The sequence below is a fragment of the Equus caballus genome, chromosome 3 (assembly GCF_041296265.1).
Source record: "Equus caballus isolate H_3958 breed thoroughbred chromosome 3, TB-T2T, whole genome shotgun sequence".
NCBI lineage: Eukaryota > Metazoa > Chordata > Mammalia > Perissodactyla > Equidae > Equus > Equus caballus.
This window is the reverse complement of record NC_091686.1, coordinates 87,830,402-87,849,164: the sequence shown is the minus strand read 5'-3', so window position 1 is coordinate 87,849,164 and position 18,763 is coordinate 87,830,402. Positions and strand designations below refer to the sequence as shown.

Sequence of the window (18,763 nt, the reverse complement as noted above, 5' to 3'; positions counted from 1 at the left end):
ATGGGGGCTGATCACTAGAAAGATCAAGCCATGATCAGAAGCTTAGAACTTTCAACCCCACCTCTCATTCTCTGAAGAGGGGAGAGAGGCTGGAAATTGAGTTAATAATTGATCATGCTCACATGATGAAGTCTCCATAAAAATACCAAAATACAGGGTTCAGAGAACTTCCAGGTTTGTGAATACATTCAACATGCAGGGAGGGTGGCACAGCCCAATACCACAGTCACCGAAGCTCCTGTACTTGGGACCCTTCCAGATCTTGCTTTGGGTATCTCTTAATCTGGCTGTTCATTTGTATTCTTTAAAATATCCTTTATAATAAATCAGCAATAGTAAGTAAACTGTTTTTCTGGGTTCTGTGAGACACTCTAGCAAATTATCAAACATGATGAGGGTATCATGGGAACCTCTGATTTGTAGCCAAGTCAGACAGAAGTTGTGGGTAACCTAGGGACCTACTACTTGTAACTGGCTTCTGAAGTTGGGGGCAGTCTTGTGGGACTGAGTCCTTAACCTGTGGGGTCTGTGCTAACTCCAGTTAGTGTCGAAATTGAATTGAATTGCAGGACACCATGCTGATGTTGGAGAATTGCTTAATGTGGGGGAAAAAACCCAGATAATCGCTGGCCAGAGCAGTATTAGAGTGAAAAAGAAACAGGAGAGTCTTTCCTTTCCAGACATCAGGTTTAGCAGAAGATAAGAAAATGTATGCTGGACATAATAAGTTTGAAGTGTCTAAGTATCTTTAGAGGGAAATGTTCAAAGGTCAATTGTATTAGTAAAGGTAATGTTAGCTGCTGTAACAGAAAAACCTTGAAATATAAGTGGCTTAACACAATACATGTTTATTTCTTGCTTGTGTAAAGCCTAGTAAGAGTGTAGGAGAGGGAAGAGAGTCTATGCCATAGAAATTTAGCAGTGTTGGCTGAAAAGTTTCTACCATCTTTAACATCTGGCTTCCAATGTTTCTCTGGGCACTGGGAGGCATATTCTTAAAGCAGAATTCATAAGAAAAGATGGCATTCCAAAGGAGAAAGTACAAGAAGAGTAGAGTTAAAATATGGGCTCCTAGAGGTCATATACTTTTTGAACTAGGATTTAGAAGGAGAAGCAAGACTCAGAACTCAGTGTCACTAAACCTAAGGAAAATGTTTCAAGAGAGAAGAAGCAATAAACCACACCAAATCAGAAGGGTACGAGAAGGAAGATGAACAGAGAGAAAAATTTATGGGAATTGATGACTACGAGACTATCACGTCACTTTATAACCATGTGAATTTAACAGTTCTGAGAACAAAAACCAATTGAGAAGGGATAAAGGATAAGCGAATTGTGAGAAACTCCAGTCCATGTAGATATTAATCTATAGACAATAGCAATTTAAGAAAAAAGAGAGGAGTGTGCACAACAATGTGAAGGTTGAAGACAAGGTTAGTTACAGGGAACGCTGTTCAGCTGGCAAATTGGAATTCCACGAAAATATTTTAAGCTTGAAAACAAAATCCAGTTCAAAAGAAGAGTATAAAGATGTAGCTATAAATTGTAGGGCTGATAAATGAGGTCACAAAGAGTTGGGAGAATAACTGGAGTAAAATGCTTAAGAAATCCAGAAAAAGCAACCAAATGGATAACAACAAAATCCTTACCAAAAAATATGTGAATTCTTCATGAAGAAAACATTAAAATTATTGAAAGATGAAAATGAAAATAAGGAAAGATATACATATTCTTGGGTAGATCATAAAGATGATAACATCATAAAGATGACAATTCTTCCTAAGTCAAACCATAAAGTAATATGATTCCAATTTAAAAATGCCAACAGGTTTTGTTTTGTTTTGTTTTGGAGAACTAGACATGCTGATTCTAGAGTTCAGATGGTAAAACAAACAAGCACAAAAAGCTGGGAATTTTTTTTAAAAAGATAAAAAAGGAAATATATAGGAACAATACCCCTCTCAAATGTTAAAACATAGTTTCAGCTATAATAACTAAATCACTTTAGTGCTAAGCATGAATATATGATGTCAATAGCATAAAAAACTCTGAAAATAAACAACACATTTGGAAGATATGTATATGATAAAGGTGGCATTGCAATTTGCGTAAAAAAGATGGATTTTTCAATAAAAGATGTAAATTTGATTGCTTTGACCCATCTTTCTTTCACAGTATTTTATTCTAATTACTCTTCCAGCTCTTTTCTTCTTCACCTTGATTGTGACTTTGCCTCATCAGTCCAACAGGATGAATTCTCAATAAACCAAAGTTTTAAGTATATAAAATGAATGTGCATAAAATTACTAAAAGAAACCATGGTAAGTTTTCAAATAATCTCACCTAGAAGTCATTCTGTTCACCAAAAACTGACATAAAAACCTTAACTTCATTAAAAAACTCATGAATGGCAAAATCCTACAGGAATAATATCAAAAGACAAGCACATTGAGCAAACTAATGTCAGCTAATATCGCAGGCAATAGGCAAGCCTCGAATCTTTCAAAATATAATCCCTCAAAAGAAAAATAGGCAAGTATATAAACTGTTAATTCATAAAAATGGAAATACGAATGGTTCTCAAACATGAAAAAATTCTCAATCATAATAAGAGAAATAAAAGTCAAAAGTATACTGAGAACATCTTTTTTATCTAATAGATTAGCAAAAACTCAAAAATTTGCTAACATACTGTGTTGACGATAGTGTAAGGAAACGGGTGACCTTACATATTGCTGGTGGGAATGTGGGTGACAGTATAACAATAATACATGGAAAATTTGGAAGCATCTATCAAAATTACAAATGCACATATTTTTTACCTTCAGGTATCCTTGCGCACAGACACAATTATAGGAACAAAGCTATCTGTTGCAACCTTGTTTATAATAACAAAGTTAGCAAACCAAATGTTCCTCCAATTTGTAAATATCCTATGATAAAAACGGATTGCTTTCAAAATGAAAAAAATACAATAACTGTTCCAAGATACACAGACACATCACACACTCACTCATGCTATCAAGGTGAACCACTGGAGAATGGCAGTGGAACAAAGGTCTGATAGCTGCATTTTGGGACATGTAAGCACGCCTAGTCCTCTTAGTGACTTAGAAAAAGTGAAAGAAATAGTTTTCAATGGATAAAACTGACTGCATAGGCTGTAGCTTCTTAAAGAAAATCCAGCTATCAACCCAGCCTTAAATGCATTAGGTAATATAAGTCCATTTATATTTTAGGGCACAAGCTTTTTCAAGAGCCTTCGAAAATGTGTAAGGTCTGAAATATATAAATATATAGCAATGAGATTTTATATATGAGTATGTGTGTGTGCGATACCGTTTAACTCAGTGCCCAGGACAGAGTAAGTATTTAGTACCGCATTGCTGTGGTATACGTAGAACATGAGCTATAGATAAAGCTCTGTTTAGATCTACACTAATTTCAAAAAGCAGTATGCAGAATCAGGGTAAATTTCAAATGCTTTATTTTAGTCTATGTCAACCTCCTAACTCTTCTTTTACATTCTTTCTCCAGACCATCTAATGACCATGATGATGAAAATGTCAATCTCTCCATGATAAATTCAACTATTGAAAATTACTTTTAACTACTGAGATCTGAAACAGTCTTTTCTTCAATAAAACCATTAACTGAAAACTTCAGTTGTCTAGAATTTTCTATAGACATAAAATGGCAAATCACACACATAAAAAGCTGATATTAGAGAGTTCCACTACAAACAAATGCCCATACTTTTCCATTTTTACCCCCTCTGGAGTATTCTAGAATGAGAAATCTGCTTCAGAATAGAAGTTTCCAAATGCAAAGAAAGATCCAGTTATGACTGATATTGAGGGAGAGAAGATAAAGATAGCATTAGTTGAAGAAGATTTTCAACAATGACTGAGTCACAAAGGACATTCAGCTCAACTTTATCAAAGAGCCAATTAATTGGAATACTGTTCTCTAGGCATTCTGTTTAACCAAGTTTTTCCATATTGCAATTTAGTTATAGAAAATACCTTCTCTACAGTTTTCAAACATGCTGTTTCCTAATAGGTCATCTTTTCAGTAATGCCCACTATTAGTCATTTGGTTATCATTCTTTATTGGTACTTGAAGGTGACTGTGAATTTAGCAGCCAACCTTAGCTAGAAAAAGATTTGAAATTCTTTAAATCGTTCCTGGCTTCCAAATCATACTTCATTAATCTGCTCAGGACATTATAATATAACAAAATACCACAGACTGGTTTGCTTAAACAACAGAAATTTATTTCTCACAGTTCTGAAAGCTGGCAAGTCCAAGATCAAAGTTCTGGCAGGTTTGGTTCCCGGTGAGAGCTCGCTTCCTGGCTTGCAGTGTATCCTAGCTCACCATGCCCTCACATCCAACCCTAGCCTCTTCCTCTTCTACTAATTACAACTCTTACACTTCTAATACTAATCCCATTACAGGGGTTCCAGTGTCAATCATCTAAATTTAATTACCTCCCAAAGGTCCCACCTCCTCATACCATCACATAGGAGGTTAGGATTTCAACACATGAATTTGGAGGGAATACAAACATTTCAGTCCATAACACATACTTTGCAATTATATTTAATTTGAAGTCAAGGCAGACCTTAAACACATTTCTAAGTATCATCTCATTATAACAATTTTCACTGTGATAATTTTATTGAATATTTTAGACTGCTCTCATATACTGGGGCATCCGATTCACCTGGGGCAGGCTATGCAACATAAAAATGAGGTCCAATCCAAACATACAAGTATAGGTATAAATGAATGAAAATAATTAACCCAGTTTTTCTATAGAGGAAAACTGGCAGGAAAAGAAAATATCTTCCTACATAAAGAATCTAATGAGGATATTGAAATGCTAAAAAAAAATCTCTTTAAATCAAACTCCTTTGCAAATTCATGACCAATTCTTAACCATTATACGTTCCTGATCTCTTTTGGAAATCTAATGCAATCTTCACATTCTATTCATCAAATATTAATGGCTCACTACAATCACACATTTGCTTATAAAAATCAAGACTTTATGATTTGGGGAACTGGATTCATCATCAGGATGAGATGGTACTCTCAGAAAGGTAATGACAATTAAGTATTCATGAAGGGTTTTTCTGTAACATTCTGCTTTATGTGTTCCTACACTGCCTCGTGCTGTTCGTTGCCACATTTCAGAAATACCAAAGAGCAAGGTAAGGTATGGAGAAGGATAATAATAATAATAAATCATAGCATAGACCCATAAATGAAGAGAGACACGGGAAGACTGAGGTTGAAATCACTGAAATTACTGTCAACAAAGAAGACATGGGTAAGGTGAACATGACTACTTACTGAATCCTGGTGGCCTAGAATGGAAATCCAGAAAACAGTATACTCTGTGAAAGTGCGTTCCTGTGTTTCACAGACGAAGTAAAGCAGCCTGCTTACTACAAGAGTTTCAAGAAAAATTCAGGCGAATTTTCATATTCTAGGTCAACATCAAATTACGAAGGAAAGTTAAAAGGTATCTAGGTCACATCCCTATTCTATGGCACTTGACATCATGTGAAATAATTATGCTACCTCAGAGGTAGCACTTTCAAAGTGAAAAAAAATCATAAATGAACTACTTATATGTCTTACATTAGAAATAATTCAGATCATTTATAATATTGTTATACATTATTATATTATACTATAAGTGATCTATTTCATATATAAAAATATATAAAATACAAACAATATATAATACATATTTCAGAAAACCACTCTCAGTCAAATCTCATTAGATGAAGTAATTAGCATTCCTCATTAGAAGAAGAGTGCAGATGGAATACAGTCATAGAAGCCAAAATACCTGTTATCTATGTTAACTGTTCTCTGTTTTTTCAGGAAGACTGGACTTGTGCCATAGAAGAGTATCTATAATTCTCTGTCAGACCCTGGCTGTCATGCGTCAAAGCATAACTTGGTCCATTAATCCTGGGGGGAGTAAAAGTGAGGAGTATTTTGTGGTTGCACAAACATGACTAGATGCCTTATTGGTATTCACAGCTTCTCTCAAGTGTGTAGTCGACTGGAGATGGTCAGTCCTTATTATTCAAACCTGGCTCACTGGCTGCTTTCCTCTCCTTCATCTTCTGGGAAAACCCTGTGTCACAGTTAGAAGAAATGGTAATGTGCTCAAATTTCCTACTGTAGCTTATCCCGAGACCTGAGAATTCTGAATGGCATTTGGCACAAACTCAGGAATTTTACTCCACATTGATTTTGCATTTCCCAGAGCTTTTCTTTCATCAAATCTGTACCTAAAAAAAAATCAACTTAAAATCAAGCACTGAAATCAACACCAATGTCCCTGGACCCTCGTTTTGAATCAGGTTCTTTGAGCATTTAGTGCCTTTTCAAAATATCTACTGATTATAATTTTTATGCTTTATTTTGAGACCGTTTTCTCATTTTAATTCTTTGAGTCTCTGTGATTTTATAAATAATGCCCTTATTATGGTTTGCTTCTGGCTTTCCTCACAGACTTCGCAGAGAGTCCCGGAGTAGAGCAGCCTATTTTTGTGCTCTCTCGAGGAGGCTTGTTCCCCCGCCCTCCCTCATTGTGAGTTTGTTCCGGGCTGTCGGCTGCCTGATGTTTTGATGTCTCTCTCCATTAACTAACTCTTGCCTTTCAACCACTGAGCTTCAGTTTCTTGTTTACTGCCTTCCCTGTTACAGCTCTTGGCTTACTGCTTCAGTCTGTGTCAATAGAATCCTTGGCAACGTCCTGTGTCATTTCTTGCCCCTCCTCCTCCACACATTGCTTTTCACCAATCTAACTTTCCAAAGATAGCAGCAGTTCAAAGCATGGATTTTATCTCTGGCCTCCTAGACTGTGCTCATTTTAATTATTAGTAAGAGGCAACAAAGTTGACACACAAAAGTAGGTGACCACCCACACTGCGTTACTCTAAAGGCACAACGAATAAGTCCGGTCCAGGGTGTCTGAAATCCCAGATGAGAGATTCACTTTTCTGATTTTAAAACTTTTAATATTTTTAGGAGATCTTGCTCAAATTGCAGATACTCTCTTAAATTTTACCCTTAGGTTTGTCTACATATACTTCTCGTGGTGCTTACCATAGTATATATTCTATCTCATGTTGTATATTATAAGTAAATTTATGTTTCTGAGCCCCCATGAGACTGTAAGCCATGTGCATAAGAATGTGTTCCAGTTGTTGTATCTTACTGTCTAGAGTAGTATACAGTGACAGGAAGTCTAAATACGTGATCGTTGAGTTAACAATATAAAATATAGGTAGAAAGGTGAGAAACTTACACCATTAACTTTTAATGCATTCATTTTAACTGTAATGCTAACGAGTGTCAGGCAACTGAATCAGTTGATGCAACAGAAAACCCAGATAACAATTGCTTCAACAACATGGTGAATTTTTCTCATGTAATGAGAAGTCAAAGGAAGGAAACTGTGGTATTGATTTGGAAGTTCAAGGATGTCAACGCTAAAATCACAGCAACATTCCTGGCCTTTCAAGGTTGCAAGGTGGCTGCTCCAGTTTTAGTCATCATGTGTACCTTCCAGAAATGAGGAAGAAAGAAAGGGCCAAAAGGAAGATAAGGCAACATCTATATCAAGAAAGCACCACTTTCCCAGAAATTCCATCAGACTTCTGTTTATATTTCACTGGACAGAATTATAGCAGATTATCTCCCACAACAACAAAGAGGATAAGAAAATGACAGGCTAGTGGGGTTTTTTTCCCTTTTTTTTTCCTTGCCTGCAACAATATTGGGACTCTGCAAAGAAGAAGGAGAAGAGAATGGATATTGAGTAAGCCACAGGAAATCTCTGTGACAGAGGGGCGGTGTGGTACACAGAGGAGTATACAAGTGTTGGGAGAAAGTCAACGTAAATGGAAGACACAGCAGATAAAGTCGACAGATGGCTGCCTCACCACCCTGCCCAGTAACGGCTGACAGAAGTCAGGCATTTGACCCGTCAGCTTTAAAGCCTGACTGAGGCATGGGTTTAAGGTGACTCCTAACACAATATCTTTCTATTTTTCATTCAGCCTCTTCATGGGCTTCAAAAATAAAGTTTTGCCAAGAACTTTCTATATATCTGGCACTTTGATACCTTGAGTAATCTAACATAATTCTCGCCCTCAGGTTGACCACCGTAAGCTGAACTTTGCGATAACAGAAGTGAGCATAGGGTCTTACAGCGGTCCACTGAAGAGGCACTCAACCCAGACTGGGTGTGTGCCTGTGGAGTGGGAGTTGAGTCAGGGAAGGATTGTCACAGAAGGAGAAAGTGGAGCTCACCAAATAAGTGAGGAAGGGTGTTACGAGCACAGAGAGTTACTGCATAAAGGCACAGGAAGGCAAAGAAAGTGAAAAGCATTCTGCGATTTGTAATTTTCTCAGTGGTGCAAAACACAGAATTCAAAGGGTGAGGACAATGGTAGTGAGACAAATTAGATGAGAGGTAAGCAAGAACCAAAGGGTCTTTTTGGACAATGAGACACTGAATGATTTTAAGCTGATTTTAGTTCTATACTTGAGGAAAATTATCCTGGTCCCACTGGGGACAGTTTATTGGAAATAGGTAACATTAGAGAGGGGGAATTCAGTTAAAGAACGATTCCAATTGTTTAAGCGAAATATATGAGAGCCTAACCCAAAACAATATTGGAGGATTTGGAAAAACAGGGATTGATTCCACAGACATTAAACAAGTCAAAGTTAAAGAACACACTCACCAAATGTGTGTGTGCACGTATGTGTGCCTCTGTGTGAGTGTGTATGTGTGTGTGTGATGGGCAGGAAGGGGTAACAAGTGTAGAGGTGGGGCAGAAATGAGGGTGGAAAGCTAAAAGAACTCCCACTCCTTCCCTCATTCATTGATTTAATAATGATGATTGAGCCAGTTTTCCTAAGGATAGTGTGTGTTTGGGGTAACGTGCTACCTTAGTAAGACAATAATAACATACACACCTATTCATATTAATGCCTACACATCTGACCCAAGCACAAGATGAGAAAACCTTAACAAGAAAATAGTCACTCAGCCATTGAGGAACCTAACTCTGTGCTCTTGAGTCATGGTTGAACAGCCTACTTCCTAGAGCAAATCTCAAGGACCAAAGGAATAGTATGAAGCACTAGATTTTAACCAAAGAACAGGCCTGTTCACAACGTGTTACTATGGTGAGTTATTTAGTAGCCTTTAAAATGACTTATTAACAAAATGAGAAACTTACTACATCGGCCTCTGAAGCAATTAAAGAATAAAATCTGTTTTCTAAAATATCAGGAAAAAATTCTTAAACCATAAGGAAAATGATGTGGCTTCACAAAGCTAATCCAAGTAATTAGATATTTAACTGAAATAGCAAGGCACATAGGAATAGATTATGGTCCAAGGTCCAGAGAAAACCAACGGAAACGGTGAGTTGAAAGCATGCAACAGTTTCTAAAATTAGCATTCTATTATCCTACCTCTGTATTATGCATAGAGGTGCGAGGTGCCTTAAGATTCATTAACCCCATAGTTCTTGTCACTGCTGTTACCAGCTCAACCAGGCCAATAACAAAAAGTCTCTTAACGCACTGCCTGGTTTGAAAAAATTGTATAGAAGAATAAGTGCCCAAAGTAATTCTGATTTCCAGACAAGAATTAAAAGATACACCTCCTCTTTTTTCAAAAGATTGGTTTCCTTTATGTTTGTGCATTGGAAGATTATCTGACCTTGAGGAAAACGAAATCAACAAATTAGCAGAAATGAATCAGTATCATTAAAACAAATATACAACATAGTGGATATGAGCTCATTTTAAGTCTGATAGACCTTTATGAGAATCTCGGCTTTTGCACTGATCAGGCTACTTAGCCTTGCTAAGCCTCATCAATGATATAGAAATAATAGCACCCAGTTCACAGAATTGTTGTGAGAAGTAAATGCTCATGAGGCGCCCACTCTAAATCTGGCGTACAGCAAGTCCTAAATACATGTTAATGTAAAGGGTGAATTAACATCCTGCAAAGCAGTCATTTGCATTCCCCTTTTACAGGAGAAGAGATTGAGGCTCTGAGAGAGACTCTCAGTGACATGTCCAAGGTCACAATGTTGGTAAATACGAGAACCAGGATTCAAACATACTATCTACTATGGTAGATAGCAGACTGCTCTCTATTTTTTTTTCATTCTACGTTTTAGAAGCTACTATCCTTTCAACAAGCCAGGACTTAACGTAAATATTGTGCTGAGCTTCAGGCTTCAGAATCAAATGAGAGAGGGAGCATATAGAAGAAATGAAAACAGACAGAGTCTATAGCAAACAACTCAGTTTTATAGCCCCATAAATGATCAAGTTTAGAATATAGAACCTATGAGAAATAGTTAAAACAATCAAGAAAATTTAATATGGAGAAGAGACAGTAGGGGGAAATATAGTTGCAATCATCAAATTTACAGAAACGTAGTTTAGAATATTATGGACACATCCGCTTTGCAAGGATGGTTTAATTATTCCCAAAGGACTAAAAATTAAATGTAAGGAAAAATGACAGTTACAAAATAGGTATTCTGCTGCCAATTCTGAAGGAAAATGTATGGGGGTGAGGGTGATTTCAGGGGCTAGAGCTCTGTTTATGATTCATGGATGAATTATTATGTTTATATTTGCAAGTTCTATACCAAACAGAGGGCTGCTGGATTGTAAGAGTATCTCAAAACTTGGATTATTTTTTTACATAATGGATATTTCATCTGAATTCTCATGTTTACATAATGGATATTTCATCTGAATTCTCATGTTTAACTATTAAAATGCTCCTAAGTGTACCACAAAGAAACTGTTCACAGCAATTTGCCACTTAATAAAGTAATTACCAGCAAAGAATTTGATTATTCTCTAAAAATGTATCTCAGCATATAATTTCACACTTGCTCAATGATATATTAAGGTCATTATCTTGGATTGAAGAAGTTTAAGGATTAGATATTCCCAAATTCTACTTTCAGGCTGACCACTGATACCAAATATAATCCACAGAGAAGAGCAAGAAATAAATTAAATGCATATTTCTAGATAATTACACACCATATTGACCAAGTCAATCTAGCATACAAAGAAGGCCCATCACCACATAACAGCAAAATGAGATTTTAAAAACCATCTAAATTTCTCATAAACATATGATCATACAATCACACCAGGGGGCGCTCTTAACACTGAAATAATGGATGACATATTTTAAAACACGTGGTGGTCTCAGCTGGCCAAAACAAAGATTTCTCTAGGCATGTAGTACTTGTAACAAGTGCTTATCTCCTGAAAATGTGTGTTGGCAATACACACATTTTCTTCTGCATCCAACTGTTTTTGTTAATACTATCAAGTTAGTCTATCAAGTAAAACATTTTCTGCTGATAGGAAATATCTTATTTTGGAAACATTTGTCTAGTTAGAGTGGCATCTGTCTCTTATTTTATCTGTGGGTAGGCTGATTCTCAATAATAAACAGAGTAATTAAGAGTACATACAACTTTAAAAAATGGTTTCATTGTCAATTCTATGTTATTTTTTATAAAATTTCCTATCAGAACTTTAACTTTTCCCCCCTATAAAAAAGCGGTTATCTAAAATTGACACTCATAGAGAAATTCTAATCGGGGCAGTATGGGACTTTTCCATATTTTCTCATTACCTGGCAGGAACTCTGAAGCCTGGATGCTCTCCTCAGAACGTTCAAGATTCAGAATCCTAAAAATAGGATTAGAAAATTAGCATGGGGCTTCAACAAAATAGAAAAAATGCAAAAAGGTAAATGTGGTCTATATCACTCAGGTAAAGTCACCATATACTACTCCACCAACGGTAAATATTTTTATACAAATGACACCTGATTTAATGAACTTTAAGAAACAACTTAAAGTTGAAAGGAAAGAATCACAAAGTATGTGAAGAGGACATAGCTACCCATCTTCCTATAGTGGTAGAGAAGGAATCTGTAAACTTTTCTCAACCCATGTGGTTCAAATCATCCCCTCTTTTCTGCCAGCTCCCTCCATGAGTCACCATTTACTTGTGTCCCAGCTCAAAGAGATAGAGAGTTCTGGCCAAGGTACACCCCATATGTATGGAGAGTACGCACACCTCACATTTTTGCTGTGAGTTTAAGGAAGCAGGAATGGACCTCTTTACTGTTTACGCCTTAAACCAAATTCATCAGCAGGCTAATGTCTCAAATCCTTTTGAAGGCAACAAATTTTTCATTCTATAACAAGAGTAAGAGTTTAAAATAAAAATACACTTAGAGAAAATGATACATGTATTTAGTATTTTAGACCAAAGTGTATGTGAATGATAGGAAGTCATACCTACCCAGAAGTAGATTTTAACACAGTTTTCGAGGATGTAGGGAGAAGGAAGAAAAAAAGAATAGGATGAAAAGAGGACAGGCCACAGAGAAAACTCTGCAGGAAGAGTATGTTAGGAGAGGAATCAGGTAACTAGTATTACCTGCATTACTCCATCTTGATGTTTGGAGTGAAACAAATACTGAGAGGTTCATCAAGGCAAATGCAGCTTCATTTGGTGACAGGCAACATCTGACATAATCTAATCTGGCATATGGTAAAGCTGCATGGCTTTCCATCAATAGCAAAGTCAGAGAGCAGTGGTGTTGGGGTTCCATGTGGTCCATCCTATTAAAGGTAGGACCTGAGCCAGTTGCTAGAAAATGGAGATAGAGTTTACTTCCCACTAGGACTGGAATGGTTGCCAGAGAGCCACCAAGCGACTTATATTTTAGATCAAGTCTTAGTGCCACCTGAAGATAAGGATACTAACCAAGAAATGGCAAATTTAAAAAAAGGTTTGATAAACTGGATGTTGGATATGAGAGAACAGGAAGAGTCAAGGATGACGTAAAGGTTTTTGATGTGAGCAACTGAAAGGACAGACCCACCATTTAGTGGAAGTGAGAAACTATGGGAATAGCAGATTATTGGGGGAAATAATTATTTTGACTTTGGGTTTGTAAATTTTGAGATGCCTATTAGACATCACCAAGAGGGGCAATATAAAGTAATCGGTTGGCTATTTCAGTGTGGAGTTTAGAGAAAGAGATCAAGCTTTAAATATAAAACCGAGGGTTTTCCACTCACTGACAGTATTTAAACCATGAGATACAGGAGGAAGTGGAGTACAGACAGAAGAGAGAGGACAGACACTAGCCCTGGGGTGGGGAGACTCTTATGTGGCTCCATCATCCTTGCCTCCTGCTGGTCATGCCCTAGTATGGTTCCCATTCCCTAGAATGTGAGCAGGACCTGTAACTTGTTTCTAACCCATAGAAAATGTGACAGGATGCATATGAATTGCACTGTGTGATTACACTAGTAAATTATATAAGATTCTAGCACTCATCTTGCTGAAGTTTTTCACTTGCTAGCTGACTTTTGTGAAGCAAACAGCCATGTTGGGGAACCCACTTGGCAAAGAACTGAGGGCAGCCTCTAGAAACTGAGGGCAGCCTCTAGCTGGCATCTGGTAAGTTCTTCAGCCTACAGCCGACAAGAAAATGAAGCCCTCACTCCTTTGGCCTCAAGAAAATTTTGCCAACAACCTGAGTAAGCTTGGAAATAAATCTCTCTAGTCAAGCATTCAGATGCTACCCCGTGACACCCTGACTGCAGTCTTGCAGAAGACCTAGTTAAGATATGCCCAGACTTCTGATCCAAAGAAACTATGAGACAAAAAATGTGTATTTTTTAAACCACTGAATTTGTGTTAATTTGTTATGCACCAATAACAATAACCACAAATAATAATAACAATAATAACAATAGAAAAGTAAGGAAGGCCCTGAGTTACTACAACATTTAGAGGCCAGAGTTATATGAAACAGCAGGGGAAAAAAGATCAAGGAAGAGAGGCCAGTGAGGTACTAGGAAAACTAAGAGAAAACCATTTCTCCAAGGGGCTTACCACCAGCTTCCTCAGAGAAACATGAAACAGAGATAAAGAGCAAAGGGAAAGGTGAGTCTGCTGATTTGCCTGAGGCTCACAGGTATTCAACATTGGAAGGGAGATGAGAAGCCAGGTGGAGCCACCTCCCTGACAACCTTGGGGTCTACTACTTTACCCCTTCCGAGGTGAAAGTGCAAAGAGACAGTGATGATGCATGGGAATTGGAAGAAGCCAGAAAGTTCAGTTCTTTCTGCTATAGATGGTCATTCACTAACAATACTAGTGCCTGCACTGAAAGATTTACAGCTATTTTTTAGCAATGATGAAGTTCTCTGTGCATTTGTGTGTGTGTGAGGGGTCCTTATAATCTATCAAGCTCATAGGTAATCACTGAGAAGCCAGGTTGAGCCACCTCCATTCTAGCCTTCTTCCGAGGAGAAAGTGGTAAGAGGTACTGCTAAGTAAATGACAGACAGCCTTATTAGGCTCCCCAGAAGACCTACTTAGTGCCAAAGTTGAGCTCCTTCACTATTTATCAGGCTTTGAAAGTTAGTATTTTAAAACTGGCTAATGCTTACTACTAATCAAAGTCAGCTCATTTTAATTACTAAGTAGATAAGATAACCTATTTCCAAACTTTTCATTGTCTTTAGACATGCTTAGATTGGCTTTTATTTTTTAAAAAAATTAATACAACCAAATCTAATATGCATGTATTATGCGCAAGGCCCTGAATTAACAAGGTTGAGCTCAGTGAAAGAAGGTGTCTTCTTGCTTTTTTGCACAATTTGCATCAAACTTATATCAGCTATATTTTGTATCAAACTTATACTATTTATAAAGCACTGTCACACAGTCAAAGACTATTTTATGCCCTAATGTGATTAGTATTCAGCTTTTATCTAGACTTATCTGCAGCAAGCATCCTATTTTCCTATAATGACTTGAAAGCAATTTCTTCTCTATTCACTTACTCAATGAAGATGTATTGAGCACTTAGTTACGTAGAGGGGCAAACTGGATAAAAAATAGGCAAGTATTCAAAGTTCCTGTTCTATAAGATGACCTTACTCAAAATGTGTGCCTTGTCTTTTATGTCTTCAATATACTTTATCTATGCATATCTGTGTGTGTACATATGTGTGTATGCATATATAAATATTTATCTACATTTACTCTGCCTAACTTATATACATAGTGTGTGTGTATATATATTATATATTTATAGTATATTTATCTCCTATAAGCTAGCAATAAAACTCTGCCCTTGTACCATCAGCTTTTCCCCAGATTTTGGTCCATAATCAAGGCTAAAATATTAAATCAGTTGCTCCTATGTTTCAGTTGGTTCAGAAGTGTAACAGTCTTCATTAATCTCAATAATGTCCTTGACACTGGGAGGCAAAGGGAAGTATAAGACTAGATCATGGCATGGCGGAGTTTTCACCTTATTCTATTAGTAACAGCTTTCCTATTCTCCTTTTCCTGCCTATCCCCACTTGAATGTAAGCTCCTCCCTAGCAGAAACTATTAGCTTTTCACTGGTATACCTTTTAGCACGTAGTGTGTGATCAATAAGCACTATTTGACTGATTAGCTATTTTCAAAAATGGTTAAGGTGGCTTTCATGAAAATGGAAAAATACATTTAGACAAGCAAATGTAAATACATTGTTAGATAAACATACACAAACTCTAGCTAAGTAAAAAGGGCCTACACAATGTTTAGCCCATGGTTTCCACTCAACAGTTTGTTTAATGAACTGGAGATAATAACTATTTTTTAAAATAGGCCATATAACTAAATTCGAAAATTAAATCTAGCCCTGTGCTTTCTGACAGCTTTTACAAAGACAGAAATACAGATCGTGTAACCTTATTTCCAACAAAAAGAAGTATTTCACTTTAGCAAAGGAAAAACTTTTTTCTTGGGTGATAAATTCTAAGAAGAATTTATTGCAAGGATCATTAGATTAAAGCAAAAATCAGAGCACATGTCTTCCTTAATGGGCTTAAGGAAGATGAATAAATTGATTTAGAATTGCTAAAATTAAGGTGTTGGATTGAATAAGATATACAGCTCCTTCCAGGATTTATACTGTGAGTCTATCACCTGTCAATCTTTCTGTTATTGATGCATGTACCCATCAATAATTATTATTTATTAGGATAAGTTGTGAGCATTTTCAAGACCAGAAAAATAACCAGGATGTTAAATGAAGATAAATTTCTTGTACTTTCCAAATTGCACAATGCTTTCACATAGTATAGCTACCTCACGTGAAAAAACATAGCACAATATTAATATCTAGTCTCCACTGCCTTAAGGGGTAAGATTTTAGTTCATTTTAATGTGAAGTATCACATGAAGTTATATAAGTGAACACAATTTCAGGCTGTAAAGCATTGCGAAAAATGTAAATTAATTACTAACACTGTAAAGAAGTATAGTTATTTACCCGTGCTATATTAGTGAGAATGAATTACTACTCTACATAGGCCAACTATATTGTCTGCCAATACCATAACAAGCTGCTGAAGTCAGCATCCCTGATGAAGACAATCAGTAGTTGACCAGGCTTTGTACCATGCCCATGCCCCCACAGGAGCAAACTCACTGGACCTGGGCTAGGCATCTAATCCAAGGGCAGGAATCCATTAGGTTGGCTTCTGACATTAGATGAGGACTGGTTCAATTAAAAAAAAAATTACTAGGGACAATCCATTTATTTTCCTTTGGACTTAAACTAAGAAATGCCAAGAAAATTAAGCAGTGACAGAATTAAAGGTGACACAGGCATAAAGTAAGAAGTAATACAAGCTATTTGGGAATACAGGCATGGAGTTGTCATCAGAGGTGTTTTGGCCCATGACAGAATCCAAGAAGGCCGGTGGCCGCCAAGAGCACTGACTTTGCAGTTCAATACAAATCCATATGTATTCTAATAAGGAAACAACTTTATCCTTTTTTTCCAGCTTTAGTGAGATACAACTGACACAACACTGCGTGAGCTTAAGGTGTACATTGTGATGATTTGATACACATATATATTGCAAAATGATTATCACAATAGGGCCAGTTAACACAACCGGCACCTCACATGGTTAACATTTTTTGTGTGTGGTGAGTACATTTATGATCTACTTTCTCTGCAATTTTCAAATATATGATACAATATTGTTAACTATAGTCACCATACTGTACATTGGGTGTCCAGATGTACTTAGTAACCTTATAATTGGAACTTTGTACTCTTTGATCACCATCATCCATGCACCCCTTCCACTCCACAATCACCAATCTACTCTGTTTCTAGAATTCAATTTTTGTAGATTCCCCATATAAGTGAGATCATACAGTATTTGTCTTTCTCTGTCTGACTTATTTCACTAAGCATAATGCCCTCAAGATCCATCCATGCTGTTGCAAGTGGCAAGATTTCTTTCCTTTTTTAAGGCTGAATAATATTTCATATACATTTACACATATTTTCATTATCCATTCATCCATCAACAGACGCTTAGGTTGTTTCCATATCTTGGTTATTGCAAATAATGCTGCAATGAACATGGGAGTGCAGATATCTCTCCCTATGGAAATGATTTCATTTCTTTAGGATATATACCTAGAAATGGAATTGCTGAATTATATGGTAGTTCTATTTTTAATTTTTTGAGGAACCTCTATACCGTTTTCTATAGTGGCTGCACCAATTTACATTCCCACTAACAGTACACAAGAGTTCCCTTCTTTCCACATCCTCTCCACACTTTTACCTCTTGTCTTTTTGATAATAGCCATCCTAACAGTTGATATGATATCTCATTGTAGTTTTGATTTGCTTTTCCCTGATAATTGGTGATGTTGAGCACCTTTTCATGTACTGTCGGCCATTTGTATATCTTCTCGAGAAAAACATCTATTCAGATCCTCCACTCATTGTTTAATCCAATAATTTGTTTTATTGCTATCGAGTTGGATAAGTTCTACATATTTTGAATACTAATCCCTTATTAAATATATGGTTTGCAAATATTTTCTCCCATCCCATAGGCTGCTTTAATTTGGTTGATCGTTTCTTTTGCTGTAGAGAAGCCTTTCAGTACGATGTAGTCCCACTTTATTTTTGCTTTTCTTGCTTGTGCTTTTAGCATGATATCCATAACAATCATTGCCAAGACCAGTGTCAAGGAGCTTTTTCCCCTAAGTTATCTTCTAGGAGTTTTACGGTTCCAGGTCTTATATTTCAGTCTTTGAATCACTTCAAATTAATTTTTGTGAGTGGTATAAAATGGGGTTCCAATTTCATTCTTTTCCATGTGAATATCCAGCTTCCCCAATACCATTTATTGAATAGTCTATCCTTTCCCCCACTGAGCATTCTTGGCTCCCTTGTCAAATATTAGTTGACCATATATGTATCGGTTTATTTCTGGGCTCTGTACTCAGTTCCATTGGTCTATGTGCTTAGTTTTATGCCTGGACTATACTTCTTGATTATTATAGCTTTTTAACATAATTTGAAATCAGGAAGTGTGATGCCCCCAGCTTTGTTTTTTCTTAAGATGGCTTTAGCTATTGGGGATCTTTTCTGATTCCACACAAATTTTAAAATTATTTTTCTATTTCTGTGAAAAATGCCATTAAAAGTTTGATAGGAGGGGCTGGCCCCATGGCCGAGTGGTTAAGTTTACGCACTCTGCTGCAGGCGGCCCAGTGTTTCGTTGGTTCGAATCCTGGGCACGGACATGGCACTGCTCAT

At 36.7% G+C, this 18,763-nt stretch overlaps 1 protein-coding gene across 8 annotated transcripts in view; it reads right to left on the bottom strand.

The window, feature by feature from the left end:
- Positions 1-18,763, bottom strand: part of COX7B2 (cytochrome c oxidase subunit 7B2) — a 125,254-nt gene that overhangs the window by 72,036 nt on the left and 34,455 nt on the right. For 7 of the 8 annotated variants that reach the window (XR_011437139.1, XR_011437138.1, XM_023638146.2 and 4 more), the window contains exon 2: positions 11,735-11,790. The gene's annotated coding sequence lies outside the window, so the exon portion shown is untranslated. Of the gene's footprint in view, positions 1-5,866; positions 5,970-11,734; positions 11,791-18,763 lie in introns of those variants that run through there. The other variant, XM_070262500.1, reaches the window with a different exon arrangement.